At 40.7% G+C, this 19,705-nt stretch overlaps 2 long non-coding RNA genes across 10 annotated transcripts in view; one reads left to right on the top strand and one right to left on the bottom strand.

Moving 5' to 3' along the window:
- Window positions 1-19,705, top strand: part of LOC116444022 — a 176,778-nt gene that overhangs the window by 102,690 nt on the left and 54,383 nt on the right. Inside the window, exon 8 of one of the 9 annotated variants that reach the window (XR_004240160.1) lies at window positions 16,089-16,987. The exons of 6 other annotated variants lie outside the window; for them this stretch is intronic. This is a non-coding gene — a long non-coding RNA (uncharacterized LOC116444022). Of the gene's footprint in view, window positions 1-1,723; window positions 2,033-2,709; window positions 8,921-16,088; window positions 16,988-19,705 lie in introns of those variants that run through there. 2 more of the 9 variants (XR_004240162.1, XR_004240159.1) reach the window with 2 other exon arrangements.
- LOC116444023 lies at window positions 1,651-9,921 on the bottom strand. Its single transcript, XR_004240163.1, has 2 exons — window positions 9,485-9,921; window positions 1,651-1,822 (listed from the first exon to the last, which is right to left on the bottom strand). It is a non-coding gene; the product is annotated as an uncharacterized LOC116444023 (long non-coding RNA).

Here is a 19,705-nt window from a genome sequence, read left to right on the forward strand (position 1 = left end):
AGGTACTATCTTATTCCGTGGGTATTCCACCATGGCATATGAACCACCTCCTATCTGTTGCTCTGTTCATAGAAAGTGAGGTTAATCAACTGTCACAAACACACACAAAATTAACACTGTGGGAAGAAAAGACACCCAGCAAAAACTGAATTACAATGCAACTGCATTGCATCCTTCATAGATACCCCTCAGGAGTACCCAATGCAGCACACATGGTCTTTTAGGACATCATCCAGCAAAACATTCAAGTGCTTCCCTAATTTTAAGCATGTGATCGGTCCCATTGATGTCTATGACAAATATGTTTCCTCACACTCTCTCTGCATGGACAGAGGACAGGAGACATCAGATTTTACCACATCCCTGTATATTTGGAATAATAGGTAGAATAGTACCTTATGTCCACATGTTGTGCAGTCCTTGAATTCTTATAAACAGGTAACTTGGCACTGAGCATATCCCTGTCTGAGAACCAGATGCTCTCTAGGCCTGAGGTTCTAAACCTACCCCATCTTTCAGTCAATCTTGTACAAGAAATACAGTGATTTTTATTTGAATGGGAAAACTACTAGGTGGATTTTCCACAAAATTTCAAATGTGAGAAGTATGTGTTATTGCTCATTTGGCGAGAAGGACTTCTAAACACCTGCAACTAAAGTCTTCAAATGAAAGTGCAATGCAGAAATATAAGCAGAGTGATGTCAGTGTCATCTCCGGGACATCAGCAGTGAAGCAAACTGAGACAATTCAGGTAACTAAAAGGTTTGCATTAACGTGCATTCCTGTAAATTTCCCCTATGAATAAGAATGCTTTCAGATTAAGAACTGGTAATTTATCTCTCCTTGCTGTTCCACTGTGGTTACTTCAGCTACACTCCCACCCTCGGAATCACAACAGGGGGTGACTGCTGGCAACTGACAGGCCCCCCCACCCCCCAAAATAAAGGTTTTTATTTACAGCAGGGAGTGGGCAGGGAAGAGAGGAAGGAATATAATTGTTAAAACATAGGCTGTACTCAGAAACTGTTTTTTTTTTTTTCCCCAAGTAATATACATTGGAATCTCAAGTAAATGGAGTGTGTAATTCTTTGTGAAATGGACACAGAGTTGACACAGAGACAAATACTCTGAAACACAAACCAGCACATGCACAGAAACGCACATATGTCTGTGTTGGACATACGCAGAAACTCTGATTCCTTTTATCTGGTTAACTGTATGTTTTCCTCTAACATCTTACCTTCTATACTTTCAAATGCTTATTTTTTAATTAAGAACATTTTAAAATTTTTTTTTAATTTTTTTTTTTTTTTTTTTTTTAGTGACAAAGCCGCAGCAGACTTGTGGTAGGCTTCTGGAGTGCAATTATCCAATTCCACAGCACCAGTCCCTTTTCTTTTTGGATGGCAGTCACAGATTCCAGATGCCAATGTACTGAGGCTAATTTTTTCCATCAGCAACATCTAGCTATTTGGCAGGCAGCTCTAGAATTTTTGCTGGCTGCCTCAGAGCAGTTAAATGGCAGCACTCTCCATATATTGCCTGGGAAACTGATTTACCTGGGTGGTATTTTAACCAATGTTTTGCCTTCCCCGTACATTTTATGCAATGGTTTCCTACCAACAAACATGCCTGTGAATTATCTTCACATTAAATTTCCACAAAGACGTATTTTTATTTGTAGTCGGAGTCCTGTGCTTAAGTGTTCTTTCACGATTTGCAGGCTCCTGTGGTCACAACTCCATGGTACCAGGATTCCTAAGCTCCTGTGTTGAGGGACAGTGGAAGCCATGCAATTAATCTCCTCAATTTGCCAGCCAACCTGAGAGAGACAAAAGAGAAATGGTTTCAGCCCCTGATCCCAATTTCAAATTGCATTTGTTTGCAAAATATTTCCCTTCTCAGTGTTACTTCCGTGGACTAAAACATTCTACATTATTAAAAACTCCTAGAACACACTAACTTCCAAGTGAAAAGCTATCAAAAATCCATTTATTTTTTAAATTTGCTTAATAAATGTTGAAAAAAGGTGCTCTTTTTTTGTTTGTTTTTCTGGGTTTTTTTTCTGATCAAAAGCATCCATTGAGTTTTTTATGAATTCACAAAAAAAATTATATCTGGTATCTTAATTTCTTTTCCATAACATGTCATGACCTTAATATTATACCATACAGATCATATACAAATAAACATTGGTGCTAAGTTCACATACATTTCCAAAACCACATAAATATATAAATATGTATATATATATAAACATAATGCCTGCTATCAGGCATTAAAAATACAGTTTACTTGAAAATATACAATGCCTAAGCTGAGTAACTAGACCACAGTAAAGGCGAGTAGAGGGTACAGTTCCAGTTGGCAAAAGGACAAGACTGGAAGGAGGACCAAGGCTCTTGGTGCCCATGTGGTACTGGATCACTGGGACAGACCTGCACCTGAGGATGCTCAGGCTAAGCCCCAAGAAGAAAATTCTTAAGACACAGCTAGTCAAATGTCATCCAAACTTGTCTGTGGAGGATGGAGATACTCAAGGTCAGACCCAGGAAGAGCCTGTTGGAAAAGGTTTGGGCTTAGCTGATATTCCAGTATGAAAGGGAAGAGCATCTGGGTGGTCTGTGAGCCCACGCCTCCACCACAGCTCTGTGAGCCCGTGCTTGCAGGCTTGCTCTCCTGACTGTCCTCACCTCTTTCTTTCCCCAGAATTTGGCTCCCTTGCAAATGAGAGATGGCAGACATTGCTTACATCCCCTGCAATCAAACCATCAGGCACTTTCCAGGGAATGATGAACGGTAGTCTCTCCTCAAAGGAAGCCAACAATCTGCTGCTGTTCAGCTGAATGCTGGACGTCTTTCCGTGACCTGAGTCACAATGATTAGGCCTTCTGCTGGTTTGTCTATTAAACCTTCACATTTTAATTAGGGGTCTGGGAGGAGGGCTGTTTTCTTTGGAAGGGGAAGGATGTCATTTTCATTTTTTCCCTCTGGTGTTCCTTCCTCTTGGGAAAGTTCCCCTGTGGAGCTTAAGTGTGGATAATTTGCTGTCTGCATCAGGAAAAGCACCATGTGCGGAGCGCATATGCCAGTGGACAAAGCGTCCTTTGGCTGCAGGACACATGCCTCAGAGCAGGCAGGTATCCAGGGAGCGGTGGGCAGCTCTCCCCACTGCCCAGGATGGGAAGTGCTTCCCCTTTTAACTGCTTGTGCCCTGCTCCAAGCAAAAAGGAGGTCTCCTACTTGTCCCTATAGAAACAGGTACCTTTGTGCATCTGTGCTGTGTGGTTGCAGAAAATGTCACATTACAGCACCAGTGACCTGATGTTCACATGCACTCAGAACCCTCTACAACCTTCTGTCACTGCAGGGTTGGCTTTACAGTTTGTGATGGGCTTTCTCCACGTGAGAAGCAGGTTCTTCATCACAGGACTGTTTCCTCTGTGCATCTCTTTCTGCAATCCCAGCTGGTTTCAGTGCTGTCAGAGCCATCACAAGCGCTGTGCCTGCCTCCACTGGAGCTGATGACAAGCCATGTGAATGACCACAAGAACATTTTGTCTCATTCCTCTGCCTGGAGCCTTTCTCCTCTCCACCCCAAACCACAGACTTACCCAGAGCTGGGGAACAGAGCTGAAGAATTAAACCACATTTTGCTCTGTGTCTGAAAAAACATAGCAAGCAGTCACATTTTGTAGAAAGTAGTAAACAATCGATTTTTTGTAGGACTGAATGCATCAGAATGACGAGAAATACCTCTTGAGCTTTCTCTGAAGTTAGATTTCATTTCCATTACTGACATGGTAGTGTACTATGTCCGTCTTTTCACCAACATACCATACTAGGAAATAAGATGATGACTGGAACTGTAATTTCTACTTTAAATTTATGGAGGTCAGGTCCTCTTTAGGATGAATTGAAAAATCTTCCTCTTGCCTTCACCAGTGATTCAGTTTTAGTGTGCTGGACTGTGCCCAAGGGCTGGCAAACCACCTGCAGGTTGATGTCTCCTTGCTGCAGCTGGAGCCCCTGGGAAGAGCTGGCAGTGGAAATCCAGGACAGCTGCTCCATCCATTTATCAGTTTCACAAGGAGCCTGCCACTAGCTCCTACATGCTCCTGCAAAGCTGGCTCCACTATCAAATATGACTTCTCCTTATGGGGTGAAAAATGCATCATTTTCTTCCTTAACAACAGAATTTAAGAATCCTGATCCCCACGCCAAATGTGATATTGCAAAATTCTGAGGAACTATATAAAACTTGCATCCTGACCTCCCGAGCTACTTTGCAATCTCAATTTCCATGTCAGTCAGCTGGGTCACCTCATTCTCCAGTGTCCTTGGCTAGGTTATATTGTCTTACGAAAGATAAATTTACAGATGGAGACCCAAGGGTTAAATTACATAGGGTATAAGATAAAGATAAACCTATGGATGCCTAAAGAAGTTGTGGTTAGATGTCAGCTGTTACCTCGTGCTGGCATTCTTGGGTTATGCAGAAATGTAAGTTCCACACACATGCTCTGTTGACACTGCTGTTTGTCCCATGAAGTGTTTCTTCTTGGGCACTGAGAAGTTGGATCCTGGGACATAAATCCCACTGCTGTTTTATCACTGACTGCTGCCACGTGGAAGATAAAACTTGTTACTCCCGCTGCCTTGCTGTCAGCCCTTTCTCCCCCAGCAGCTTGTCAAATGCTGTTTGCAGATTACACAGCTTTCATCTACCCGCCGGAGGACGCCTGCCTGCCGTGATTCCACATGCTCACAACTGCAGAGCATGGGGAGACTCAGCACCATTCACCCCCTGATGCAGCTGATGACTGTCCCATTGTGAAGCCCATTGCTGGGCCACTGGGAATAGGAGTATCCAGTGTTTATGGTGAGCAGCAACATTGGCATTGCAATGTTGTTGAGCAATTTTCAAACTTGAGGCTCCAGCTTCTCATGTCCTTAGCCAGGAGCAATTTCACAGCTGCCTTTGTACCAGCTGGGCTCCAACTCTGCAAGGCTCCACCCTTCCAAGAGCAGCAGCAATGGAAAGGAAATAGGAAGAAATCAGAGAGAACGGTGTGAGAGGTGGAGGGCTGTGTTCAAGTGTGGCAGTGCCTCATCCTTCATTTTTACTGCATCATCTCCTAGAGATGTCTGTGGCCTGTGGCTTCCCAGTCTCCCGTAAGATCAGGCTCTGAACAGGAGAGACCAGATGAAGGTCTTTGGCTGACAAAGAGAAATCAATTACCATGACAGATGGATTGTAGCAGTTGGAGGTGAGTAAAAGAAAAACAGCCATGAGCTCTCCTACAGCACACAGCGAGAGTCCACGTAAAGCTGCTGTAGTTCCCCTTCAGGAGGTGTTTCCAGCCACATGAAACAGCCATGGCCAGCAAAGTAAATGCCCACCACCAGCCAAGTGTGCTACCAGGAGCAGCTCCTGTCTGACTCAGAAACTTCTGAAAATACAGCCTTGAAGAGATCCTACTGGTGTTCGTGTACTTGCATGGCTTGGTGCTTAGACAGTAGTCATCCTTCAGCAAGAAAAAGCAGTGGTGAACAAAATATTTGGTTTTTTCCCTGATAAATCCATTGATTTACAGAACGTTTTTTTCTTTTTTTTTTTTTTTTTTTAATAAAAGTGGGTAAAATTCAAAAAAATAATGGCTCTGAGTGCATCACATCTCAAGTGTTCATATGAGAGGCTCTGACAATGTCAGGTCTTCAGAAGGCATCAAGAACTAACCTTCTGAAAATGAATCCTTTCTAAAGTTATTTTGCATAGGTACCCAAGAAATATGACCCCTAAAATAACAGTTGCCTTTAAAAACTGTTTCCATAAACCAGGAATCATTTCACTATAATTAATTAATAATTATTAATCAAATTCTACTGGGATATTTGTACATATAGTCGTATATGAGATCATTGTTTTATTATTATGCTAATATTAATATCCAATTGATTGCATAGAAAAAATTTAGTTACTATTTTAGGCATAGAATGGCTTGGTTTTATACTAAATCCCCTGCTTATCTCCTGTACTTTCTGCCCAACAGAAGATCTGAAACACATCACTTTTTTAATATCAAGAAAAATATTATATCTGAGGTGCTTTTTCAATGACGCTTTTTCAATGAGAAAAGCAGGCCTTGCCAGATACGAATAGTAGCCATGTGTTAGACAATGGAGCTTCAATGTGCTTGTTTAATTTGCAATCATACACAAACTGAGCAGTAAACAACCTCAGCAAATAATGAGCAATTGATGGAGAGCATTTTTTACTAGGGACAACAAACATGAAAGTCAAGATTAATCCATTGCTTCAATTTCACTGCCAATGTGAATTAGAAACAGGCTGCATACATTCTGTTTTAACTTAGAGAATAAAAGGTTCTCATTGTCTAAAAAAACTAGATCAATTTTCAATAAAATTCAAAACTTATTTTACTTCCTCCTAGTGGTTTTTCCAAAAATTTCGTAAGTAGGCATGGCTGTAGTAAATATGGCAAATTAATTTTGTTACTTAGATAGATGTGAGACAGCAAACAGCTTTCTTGCTATTAATTGATAGCTACAGAAAAGATGCAATGGATCACCCCAGACAGCTGTGATAAATCTTTTTAACATTTGTTTTGAAAACACAATTTTGCAAGTGATTGATGTGAAGAAAATTGGCTACAGTCTCCTTCTGCCATATTAGCTAGAAATGTCTATATTTAACACCTAACACACTGATGTTTGGTGGCTTCCTCAAGCAGGTCTCTCCTATGTAACAGCCCCATCTCTGAAGGTGCCTTCAGGACGTTACAGTGAGAGTTCGTGGTATTTTCATGGTGAGAAAGCAGTAGGTGGAAGCCCCGTTTCCATTCCTGCTGTCACATTTGGCAGTTGAGTAGCTTCAAGCCACTGCTTCTTGTGTCCCTGCCCTTCCCTGTCCTGCAGGAGAGAGCAAGGAGCAGCACTGCCCTCTGTGCTCGATGGCTGCCCAGTGCCAGCCCAAGGAGCCTCCCTCGGTCCCTCTGCCCTGCACTAAATTACACCAACGGACTGCAAGAGAATGCAAAACAGAGATGTGAACTCCACTGAGATGAGCTGAATCAGCTCAATCATGCAGAGTAACAACTACGTTCATAGAGTAAGGAAGAAAAGGCTGCAGCAGAAGTATCCCCACAGATATAAAATGTGCATGAGCAAGAACACCACTGCTCAGCAAATCATGGGGAGAAGAGCCCACTGGGAAGAGCACAGAAGCAGCAAGAATGGGATGCCCCAAAATATAAACAAGCAGGAGGATAGTAAGCAAGCCCCAGAAAAAGTGAAAGGAGACAAAGAACAGATGGCAGTGAATAAATAAAGCCAGAAGCATAGCAATGATTATAAAGAATTTTATAGTAGAGGAAAAAGCCCCTAAGAATGATAAAATATTATTTATTAACTCCCAGTCTCTGCACTTTATGGTGCCCCCCTGATTGGCAGGTGTATGAGCTCAGTTCCCACAAAGAAAACTCACTTTTCAGGTGCATTGCTGTATCTGAAAGGAAGTGTTCTGTATTTGTTTTGATGTGGATTTTTGCCTGTCCACAGGCTATCATTTTGCTGAGAATACCCCCAAATGCTGCAGAGAAAAACCTGCCACAGGCAGTTCAATTTGCAGCTAAGGACCAGGGAACTCTCTGCCATGCCTCTCTAAAAAAATGATGCTTTCTCAGTTCCTGAGAGGGGATGACTGTAGATGTCACACATGAGACATTCAAGTTGGAGGACTGAATTGCATGGAGAAAACAAACATTTGGGGAAAGTTTGAGCTCCCTGAAACTGGAGAATATTCTTGGTCTGGATAAAAAGAGAGGAAACAGTCTATATTTGGTATGTCATGTATTTATACAACAGAGAAGATGAGCTAATAACTACCTCACCTGATAGCTATTTATGAAACTGCAAAAATGTGTTATTTTTACCAAAGCAACAACAGTGAGACACATGGAAGAACAATACACTGTGGTGACTCCATACAAGGACATTGAGAAAGACACCCACCCTGCAGTTCTGTGTTCTGTGTTAGGTCCTGACTTTTCTGTATGGATTAGATGTGGATGGATGGATGGATGGATGGATGGATGGATGTGCAGTTCTCTTCAGGAGCCATTATATTATTTACTAACATTTTTCTGTGTGCAGTGGATTGAGCACAGAATAGGCTAGTAGTTACCTATCCAAAACTGCACCTTGTGGCAGACTGACTAGGATCATGCCTCCTGCCTGAAAAGTGACAAGTAAAGGATTGTAAGAGCACAATGAAACCCCAAAGGCTAGGTATAAAATGGATAATATTTAATGATAAAAGACAAGTTGTTGAGTCATGTCTGACTAAAATAGATGCAGACTATTTCTGTTTAGCAATATTCCCCTCTAGCAGGGGGGCTATAGCAGTGGATTGACAATACCTATTTAAAGTGAGAACAAAGTTTTTGCAGTAAATGTAAACTGAGAGAAACTTCATTCGCCTCTGCCCCCTCTGAGGGGGCAGGGATTTTTGTTGGCCATCAGTATTAACTCTTTCATTTGCCAGGGTTCGTATCCTTGGCATGTGTGATCAGCTTTATTGGTTTCTCTGTCCTTTTAAGGAAAGAATGAAATGTCTTTCTTTGATTTTACACTTTCGAATATGGCCCAGACTTATGATTTTGAATATGCTTCCCTCCATGCCCATCAAGAATCCTAAGGAAATCTGAGTGGGCAGGTAGGAGGTGTAGTCCCAGCTGGCCTATCAGCTTCAGCAGCTTTCTAAAGCATCTCAACCCCAAGGCATGACTGCCCACCATGGCCTCTACTCTCTCAGAGCCTGGATACTTTTGCAAGCTTTCTTACATTCAGATGATGTGTACAATTTCTAGTTATTTTTCTCAAATGCTGTAGTAGAAAATCCATCTGCAGATACCAAAAATCTTCCAGGCCTGTATTCAGTTTCTAGACATCTGTGTGTTTGTCACCTGGAGGTGACTGGAAGGCATTGTAAAGGCCCCTTTTGGCAATGTCAGGATGTTATTTGTGCCAGTTAACACGGGCTTCCCACAAATAAAGACACTAAACCTTTAGCTCCAGAGCCACAGCTGTCTTCTTTCTTTAAAAGTTTTTTACTACAGAACACTCTAAAGCGTTTGTTGGTGTCTGCAGTGCATAATCTACTGATCTAATGCTTTAGGTTTTAAATAAGTTGATGCTCGCATTGGTCTTAGTAATTCATTTGCGGTCACAGAGAAATATTCCCAAACATACACATCACCCAAAACAACTCATTTTGAATGCCATGAAGATAAAGGAAGGCCTTTTCCCACACAGTGCATGATGATATGGTGAAACACATTGTCCTTGCTATATGAAAAGCAAAAGTTTAAAGGAGCTAAAGAGGAGATTAGGGCAGCTGACAGGAAACAGGGGAGTGCAGTGGCTCTTGAAGACAGTTTTGCCCCTACACCTTGTTGCTTACCTCGTGTCACGGTGGATGCCCAGCCCCCAGTGGACAATACTGTTCTGGTTTTGGTACTTTTTGGTAGTCTTCTCCCAGACATCTCTTGTTGCCTGTGGCTGGGGCAGGGCATGGGATGGTTCCTATGATCTTCGCTGCCTTCCCTTAGGAGCTGTGAATACAGCAAGCCTTCCCGCAGCTGCCTCTGGAGCAAAGTTATGACACTCTGAGAAGAGGTCACCAAGGCATTTGAGCTGTGTCCTTGGCAAGAGATGCCCTTTGCTCTTTCTTCTCATAGTACACACTCCACCTCCAGAAACATCACGGGGTATGACTGGGCTAAATATGCACATGGGTGTAAAGAAAGGAGAGTTTTTGCAAAGCCAGATACTACCACAGTCCTTCCACTCTGGGACTATGATGAATGTTTATGCTCACAGCACTGACTGTTCATTAGCAGAAGCTGTCATATTTTCATCTGAGATCACTTAGCTGGAGTGTTTTGGCAGTAAATTTCTGGCACCTCTCTTTGTGAGGAATGCCAGACAGCAAACTGCTCACCAGCTGCTACATCTACATTTTTAAATAATTGACAGTTCCATTTTGTTAATTTTTACAGACATTGATGTAAGTGACAGTTCCTTAAAAGATACCTCTGTGTTCAAACTGAAGGCACATCTGAAGAATGGAGATGCAATACTTCTTTTTTCTTTTTCCTCCTTAATGTAAATACCTTCAGCTTGAAATGTCAAATATTGGACTCTGCCATATTCTTTATCTCTCTATGTATTATCAAAAGGAAATGTATTTCCAAAGATGACATTTTTATAGTGAAATAACCTGTTGCTTTTTAAAATGCTGTTTTAATTGTGGTTGTCAGGAGGTTTGGAGACAAGTTTTATGAATGGCAGCTCTGAAGGCAGGAAAGAGGGAGGTTTCACTGTGTTTCCTCACAGGAGCCGCTCTATGCTCGCCTGATCTTTTCCAGGCTCTTGTGACTGAGACATCACACAGCATAGTTGGGCATGCTGATCTGCAATGCTGCAGCTCTGCTGGTGACACACAAACTGGAATTCAACCTTCTAATGCAGCTAGGACTTGACTGGTCAGGATGGTGGAAGACTGGGGCCCACGCCCTAAGCCAGAATCCAGAGCTAAGAGACAGCTGAAAGGCTGGAGCACAGGCCCAGCCTCCTCTCCACATGGAGAAGGCAAGCAGCCACATACTGTAATCACAAACATCCTGTCCAATGGTCACACATCTAAATATTCTACTAGACTCCATGGCAACAAACAAAACTAGAACAAAAACGTAGAAATCTTGCGGATCAGTAGATCTGCTCTGAGCTCTTGGAAACTAGACGACTTGGATTAAACTGCCTAGCTTCATAATGTTTGTTTGGCAGGGAGGGGAGGGAACTTTGACCTTAGACTCTTCAGTTTATTATCATATCTAACCTCTTGCTCTCATTTTTGGTCAGATGGAGCAGATATACTCAAAGGGAGTATCATTCTCTGATGGGGTCTTTACATAGTTTTGCGTAACAGATTTATGATTTTACATGGCTTGTTTATAGTGCTCTGTTGACTAGAGAAGGGTGACTTTTTTTTGAAGAAATGCTTTTCTCTAAAAAATGTTTGTTTAAATCAATCAAAATTCTTTGTGATTTGACTGATATTTTTCTGCCAAAAATAATTGGACCTTCAAACAATTCAGAAGTTCAAATGTTTTGATTTATTGTTAACTTGAACTGTTTTGCCTCCTGCTTTACTAAGGACTTTAAAAAAATATAAATGCTTTTAGTAAGCTTTCAACTAAATCCATTTTTGGTGGTGGTCCTGATTTTACAAGGACATAATTCATTGAACCTTCTTCACTACTTCCTGCAGTTTTGGGGGTTGTCTACCAAACCCAAAAGCTTATTGTCTTAGCACCTCTCCCATGCAGGCAGCCAGGGATAACCATTTGTTCTGCTTACTGAAATTTAGAAATGCCTTCCTAGTGAGACTTGCTGCTGGATAGCATTAACACTCCCTAATCCATCTGATCCATAAGGAGAGAGTTCATAGGCAAAGCAGCAATGCTCAAAATGCTCAAGGGAGCTTATGATCACTGCACGGGCAGCGTGCTCCAAACCTTGGTGCACAATCACAGTTTCCCTAAAGTTGGGTCTATTTTTACCCACATGAGACTGTTTTGTCCAGAGATTCTTTTATTTCATTAAATATATCACACAGGAAGTTATTCCTCTTAAAGCCCTCTTGGCTCTCCTTTCCATGCCAGTAGAGGTAGCCTCTCCCTTGTGAAAAGTGCTCGTGCTATTGCCTCCTCCTAAAGCTTCAGTGTTTTACAAGCAGCAGTTTCCTGGAAGGTAAAGGCACTAATCAGCAGTTTAGAGGCCTTTCTCACTTGACTGGATCTGGATTTATTTGGTGCTCAGCAGGACAAGTTCAGCAGAGGGAAATTGAGTGTCACTTATCAATGCTGTTATCACTGTCATGGCTTAACTCTAAACTCAATCTATATTCAACATATTCTTGAATAAGAAGAGCTAGAAAAGGACGGCGTTTGCACAGCAGTCACTCTGCAAAGCACAAACGTGAGAAAGTCTCCACACCATGTATGATCTCCTTGGTCATAGATGCAAGGCTGAAGGCTCAGCTCACATTTTCTTAGACAAAGAATTGTACAGGCAGCCTGAGTTAACCCATTAGCCACCATGATTCCCAGCTCTCTCCTTGGACTGCAGAGTACTATGACAAATGTGGCCAACATCGCGCCAGGACAGAGTGCCATAGCAAAGTATCTGATTGACCCCTTTTTGCCATAGGACATCCTTTGGCTGCTCTTCATTTACTGGTCTCTTGGTTAACTGCAATTTATTCTTCAGGCCATTGATAAAAGGTAAGAAACTGCACAGATCCAAGATCTGATCCTGTTCATTTCACTGACTAGAGATCATAGGGATTTTGCACTCCTATTATGTCAAAACTAAAACAGCCACATAAAACAAGTAAAATACCAGACATCTTGTATCACTACAGCAATCATTAGCAAGTAAATTCACAACCTCATCACAGGTTTTGATGAGGTTGTGAATTTACTTCATCATATTATATTGTAAATTATACAATATATGCAAGAGCACTAATTTTCTACTGAATTATATTGTAAATTATCTTTTCCCTTACCTCAAGTCTCATCTTTGTGAACTGGTATTAGGTATTTTATTGCTGTTTAATTCCCTCTTGAGTCACACTTCAGCCTTTCCAACATTTTTTTCAGCCAGGCTGACAAGTCCACAGTAGTGACTCCAGTTGTCTCCATTTCAACATTGACTTAACATTTACGAGTTTCCCATGCTGTGGGGGACTGCCACATTTAAAAACCAGCCCCTTCTCATGTAGCTCTTTACAAACTCTTACAAACTAATTATTGAGACCTGTGGGTTAACCTATTTGTCTGTGTCAGTGGAAAGCACTGCACGATCAGCCAGCATAAAAGCATCACTTGCTTGCCTCTTCTATCTGTCACCTCCGGTATTTCCCTGACGGGAACTTCAGTGCTAAGTCTTTCTGCTTAGCTTCATCCACTGTGGCTGACCCAGCTGGATTAACAGCTTGAATCACTTAACAGCAAATCCAGCTGCAAACCCAAGAAAGAACTCCCAGCTCCTCGTCTACACAAAGCCACAAGAAGGCAAGACCTTTCTCCAGCCATCCTGTGCAGGAGCTCACTGAGAACAGACTCGGCATGTCTGTCTAACTCCAAAGCGGGGTGCTAAAAGCTCTCAGGGTATTTGCAATGACAGCAGCCACAGCAGGAGGGCGAAGCCTGGAGTTCTTTCTGTGGAAATTAGGACAAAGCAGTAAACATTAAATCTTCTCACAGGAAGCTTCTCTTCACGCTGCTGTTGTTTTGTTCACCCAAGTTTGAGCAAACTGGATCAAAGGTCCATCTAACCCAGAAAATCTAGTTTTTTCAGAATATGTTCCTAAGTTCCAGCCACTTGTGGCTGGACGATTTCCTGAGCCAGAACAACGTCTTTCTATAAAGATCTCTGGGCAGGGTTTTCTTCCACAAGTTTTTGCAGGACATTTTTAAACTTTACATACGAACACAGGCATATATATGTGGCACATTTTTGTTGCTATAGATACATTAGTTCCGAAGAGACTATGTATCATTGATAAGCAAAATTATTGTTAGAATAGCTTCTTAGTAGGGACCAAACAGTTACATAAGCAAAATGAATCCAATTAAAAGTCCATTTTTCTCACAACCACAGTCTTCTGAATCACTCATTGTTCAAGCCGAAGTTTTCCATGCCTAAAGAGAGTGGTTTTCTTATCCTCTTACAAGTCAAAGCAAAATCCCTGCAACCATTTTTAGGTTATGGGAGAGTGATTCTAACCAAATTTTTTCCAGGAGAACTGCAATAAAAACAGATGAAATTTGAAACTTGTCCATGACTGAGTAATCAATGAAAATTAGTGCTCTTGCATGCTTTGAAAGTAATTTGCTTTAACTTAGCAAAGTTGTGGCTTTTCACAAACAGCATGCTGTGTACTCATGGCTGAGATGTTGTCTACAGCTGGACGTAGTGCAGGGGTCAATGAGCACATGCACTGATTCCAGAAAGATCTCTGTGTTGCTGCAGAGCCTGCCATTCACTGAAGTCACCCTGTAGAAGAAATAATTCTCTTTTATGGGTGTGGAGATCTGAGTTAACCCAGCCCGTGAATTTCTTCCAGGTGTGATTTCTTCCATGAGGTGTGAGGGGCCTGTGCTCAGAATGCAAAAATAGGATAAGCACAGGTGAAAGGGAAGAATCAATAAACCAACCATCTTTTCTAAGAGCTCTACTGAGTTTGAAAAAATCTGCTTCTTACTCTTTCCCCATTGGAAGAAAATCCTTGCAGCAGCTCAGCTTTGGAGAAGGGAAAGTCCTCCCTCAGAAAAACCAGTGGTCCCCAGGTGGTCAGGGATGCCCCTGAGATAAAAACGTTGGTGATTAGGACTCCTTAACATAGGTCTTACCTCATAACTCTTAGTTCTTGGATGAGTGCTTTTGCTCCTTCGCAGCCAGGGAATAGCAGGAGCTCTGGGTGAACAGAGGCAATTGGAGATTCGTGCTATATTCTGTGCATTCCCTGGGACACTGATGGTGGCCAGGGCATCTTCTGAGTATGACTCTTCAGGGAGTCAACAAAGTTAACAGCTCACCTCCAGAGGCACCTGTTGCCTCAGTAAGGAGTTCACTGACTGAGTAAATAATTCAGGCTAGGCAAGAACCTTGGCAAGGCCAAATGCTTAGAAAATCGATAAGCCAGTGACTAGGCTACTTGGCCTCCCACCATGCTTTTGGAGGGAATATTTCTTTTAATGGTGGCCACATCTGATTGTTTTGAAGGCTTCATTGTGCTTGAAACAATATAAGAAATCACATAAGACAACAACCAGCAAAGGAACAAACAAAAATCAGCCTCAGCTTCACCCAGTGACATTTTCTGAGAGTTCTTCTGAAATGTCTCGATATCCCTACACACCACTCATCTGTGCACCTTTGTTTACATGAATAAATGGCTCCCACAGTGGCTGAAAGGTTTCAATTCTGGCATTAATCTTCAAAGAAATTCTTATTAAGCAATTTTCTCTATGTCAATTTTTATCTCTTTAAAATAAGATTCCTCCTCTGGGAATCATTTCCTTGGACAACTAATTCCAAGGGAAGCTCTTTCTTGACAGAATTTATAAATGCAAGCATAAAGAAAATAACACCATTCTGATTCATCTGAAAATCACTATTGTGTCTTTTACATATTTTTAAAGTCTTTAAAGTGTTTGGATGATACATGACAGATTAATACCTTGAATTTATGCACCAGAGGGAAATGCCATTATCCACCAGGCAATACTGAAACACAGGACTCTAGAAGTTAGTTATATGATTTACACCTTTTGTACATTCTCTTTTTTTTTTTTTTCTTTTAATCAAGAGCTCATCAGTTTAATATATTTATCTATCTTGTCCTTCATCAAAGCACACAATGCCAAGTTCTGAGCCCTTTGAGAAAATGAAGTGAACCTACAAGGTTGGCCAGGTAAAATCACATAGAAAATCATGCAGAAACATGATGCTAGAATCACTTTTAATATTGAAAATACTACCATGTATGACCAGGGAAGCGCCAGAGATGAAGAAAAAAATTTCTTCAATTCTCTAAGGTTTTATGAGTTTCAATCCATTTGCAAAGTTGCAGCTATAACCAAATAAAACCTGCTACATAAAACCAAAGAGAAATAATCCATGACAATTCCTATTTCTTTGAAAACGCAGAATTCTTTTCAGTACTAATTTTATCAGTATTCAAGGTTGAAGTGTAAAAGGTATCTAATACAACATAAGCTACTTATATGTTCTTTCCTAAATATCAAAGATATTTTACTGCTAGGTTAATCAACCTCTAATCACCAGTGAAGGAAGGACTGGAATACTCTGAAGCATCTCAGCACAGGCAAGCAAGAACCAAGTCAGACCCAAGAAAAGAGTTGGTTTTTAAATTCTTTGGCAACAATAAAGTTGTTTCTGTTAGAAACCCTAAATTACCTTTTCTTTTATAGGCTCTCAATCCCAATACTTGATTTTCAAATTTTTGTCACTTGCTATGGAAAGACTTTGATCGTGTGGTAAATGGTTTTACAGTAAGTGGGCAGGACTGCAAGTAGCAAGATGCAGAACAAGGAACTTATTCTCAAGAGTTTCATTTTGATGGGTTGCCTTTGATCCCACAAAGACCGGATTACAACTTTAAAGTCCATCCTAGCAGTGGGTGGATCACCTCCGGAACCGACCAGAGAACAAAGCACATTCCAAAGACAGAAATTGCAGGACCTGGCTTAAAACTCTTGAGCTGCAATTCAGGGACTTCACCAAAAACAGAAACTTGATACTTGTGCCAAGCCATCTAACAACCACAGAATTTGGGAGAGCGTTCAGTTCACTTCTTTTTTTATCTGTCAGGTCTCCAGCTTTTCCCTTTAAGATCACCAGGTTTGTTCTTCAGCAGCCACTGTCAAACAAAGAGTTTTTTCTTGAATATCATATTGACTTGTATTCTCTTTTGCCTATACCTTGTGCAAATGACAGGAACTGTTTAACATTTATGGGAATGCAACAGAGAAAAGAATTTGAAATGCTTCAAAACTGAGGAATTAGAAGACAAAAAAAAGTAAGAAAGGCATTCAGAATGTCTACAATAAAAGAAAGAGAAGGGAATAAAAGAAGTCAAAGATTTGTTTTTCCTTTGGTGAAGGCCAGCCAGGAATTCTTGAAATTCTTCAAGCTACACTGAGCTACATCTTCTAGATCGAAACGTGAAGCTGCACAGGATTTAAGCACATGCTTCCATAGATGTTTCAACCACTGGCAATTTCTGCTCTGACAGAAAGACTATCTCTTATCTTATTGGGTCTCTACATCTTTTACAGCATATTCATTAAAGTTGTTTCTGACTCTTAAATTTGGTTTCTGAGTAGTGAGTTTTGTGAAAGGCATAAAGTGTTAGATTTAATGCAGACGAAGGCATAAAATTTTTCACGCTGTGAGCACTCTTCCACATATCTAAGAGATCTGTCCTGGGTGAGAATTCCCCCTGAAGCCCTGGGGGAGAACTATATTCAAATGAATCATTCCCAAATGGCTAAGTTACAGTCTTATACTTACAGGTACTGAAAAGAGGGAAACCTTGTGGCTGATGTCAAGAAGAGAAAAAGACATTAGAGAGAAGAAAAGGAGTGGGACTTCTCTCTTCTGTGTCCCCTGGCAGAAACAGGCTCCTGGCATGAAGTCCATTTGAGGAAGGACATTGTTTGTACTGTGTTTGAATTGAACACTCTGACCAGGAGGAACATCCATAGGAAAAAAGAATTAATTAGACCACCAGCAATACATTTAAAACAACAACAAAGCCTTTTGGAAAGTTCCTGGGGAGAAGGTACTACTGATGAACTTGGGGTATTTCCTCCAAGATTTCCACAGAAAATGATACAATTTTAGGCTGTAATACATAAAACCCAGTGATTGATTCAGCCTTTGAGCTACAGATGATGCTTTGCAGAGTATCAGCAGATAGGATCTTGGGATCCAGCTGTGGTAGTTTCATATGCACAGAGGACTCAGACCCCAGTCCTTTGAGAAGGGTGATGCTTTCCCCAAGTTGACTCCTTTCCCCCCAAAATAAACTATGAATCTCACCCATGGAATTAGCCTGCTCAGAGTAAAAACTACTGATAAGCCTAATGACCCTCCTAGGCTGCAGACAAAATATTAATATTTAGTTTAGTTAAAAAAACCAGGAAGCTCTTTCTACCTAAGTGTCTATGGTCAAAAAAAAAATCAATGTCTGTCACTGATCATGAGGTATTCTGCTTTAAAAAGTGCCAAAAGTTCTGAAGATCATTTTTAGAGGCTTCTAAATGCATTATTTATAAGTTCCCTTACTCTCACAGAATTCTTTATAGCTGGAATTGTAGTAGTAATGGAGCTTGGCTTTACAGGCAGAGACAGAAATAGAAACAATAAAACTTTAAAACTTACTAAAATATTTTAGGAATAGGCTGCTGTAAAATATCAGGCATCTACAGAGCATGCTGTGGTGCGAAATGCTCTGAAGGCCTTATTGTGGCTTCTTGGAGATGACCTATATAACTCACTCACAGCATCTTCTCTCAGAAATACTGAATCTTTCCAAATGCGCACCGTGAAACTTTCTCAGACCACATTCCAAAAATGTTATAATATCTATCCCAAACACATATCTTCTGTACTTTCACATCTCTAAAATGGAGTGAGACAATTCAGTAATGCAACATTTAATAGCAAAATATGCTTTCAGCAGTCTGACTACAGCTCTCCGGTTTGAGTTCAATTCCCAAAATAATTTTTGGCAGGAAGAAGTATTGGGGGGTGGGGAGAAAGAGAGGCAAGGAAACAGAAAAAGAAGAAAAAGAAGTAGATTTGTGAAACTGGAAGGTTAGGTAAAATGCTCCTGCCTTTGAATTTTCATGCATTATTTATTAAATGTGAACACCTCCATTATATTTCAAAATGCCTTGATGAGAATTCAAACAAAATATTTTAAAATATTTGAATCTCTGGGCAAATTTTGAAGAAACTCAATTGGTCCCAAACTCTCATCAAGAAATAGCAGTTCTAGATAGCCTAATGGATAAAACAGAGCTCTGTGAGTTATGGTACCTTGAAGAGTACTGAAGCCCATGCCAATACACATGCTCCTGGACGCCACCATCACATTCTCTTTTGTACTTGCATTCATGTTTTAGACAACCTTTTCAAATGACAGTATTTTCTTTCTCAGCGCAAATAAAGGTAAATTCTTTCTTCAGATACCAGTCTGTGTGAAGCACTGTTAATTCAGAAGCGTTCAATACTTCTTTCTGGTTTGTTCTTCTGAAGATACAGGAAGAAGCTCCAACATTCTTTATGGATAATAAGCATTGTCCAGTCCATTAGTAAGTGAAGAAATGGTGATGTTACAAAGGTCAGAGAACACATAACAGGATGAATATGGCTGAGTCAAAAGCTGGGGTACTTTGCATACAACAATCAAATAAAAATGGGCTGCAAATACTTCAGGTCTACAAATGTTAAGCTGCAATTATTTTTGGTATTTAAGAATACTGGAATAACAACTTAGTGAAATGTATTTCAAGGTGCTGAACGTGTAGATTCTGATGACAACCACAAAAATGCTCAAGGACTAGAGAAAATGATGTATGGTGTGACAGTAGAAAAGGTTAAAGAGATTAAAATAGATAGGGTTACAATGAGCAATCATATCAGGTGCTCCTTAACCTAAAGCAGAAAAAGGTATTATAAGATCCAATAGTTGGTGGATAAAGTTTGGACAATTCACATATGAAATTAATCCAAATTCCCTTTTTTAAACTGACCAAGCTCTGTTTCAATCAGGCTTGTTTCTGTCACTTGCTCTATTGGAAAATATTAAGTAGTCCAGAAAAATCTGTCTGTCTCTACCAATGACCTCGCTCCAACTCTATTTTTCCCTGCCAATATACTCTGCAATAAATGTATCATGTTGCAGTTCTAGAATTAACTCTTACTTGGCGCTGTGTCAAATGCCTTTCTGAAACACAAATACATGAATTCCACTGAATTTACGCATTGAGCTGTCTTCTCAAAGACTGCAGTGTTTGGC

The sequence above is a fragment of the Corvus moneduloides genome, chromosome 5 (genome assembly GCF_009650955.1).
Source record: "Corvus moneduloides isolate bCorMon1 chromosome 5, bCorMon1.pri, whole genome shotgun sequence".
NCBI lineage: Eukaryota > Metazoa > Chordata > Aves > Passeriformes > Corvidae > Corvus > Corvus moneduloides.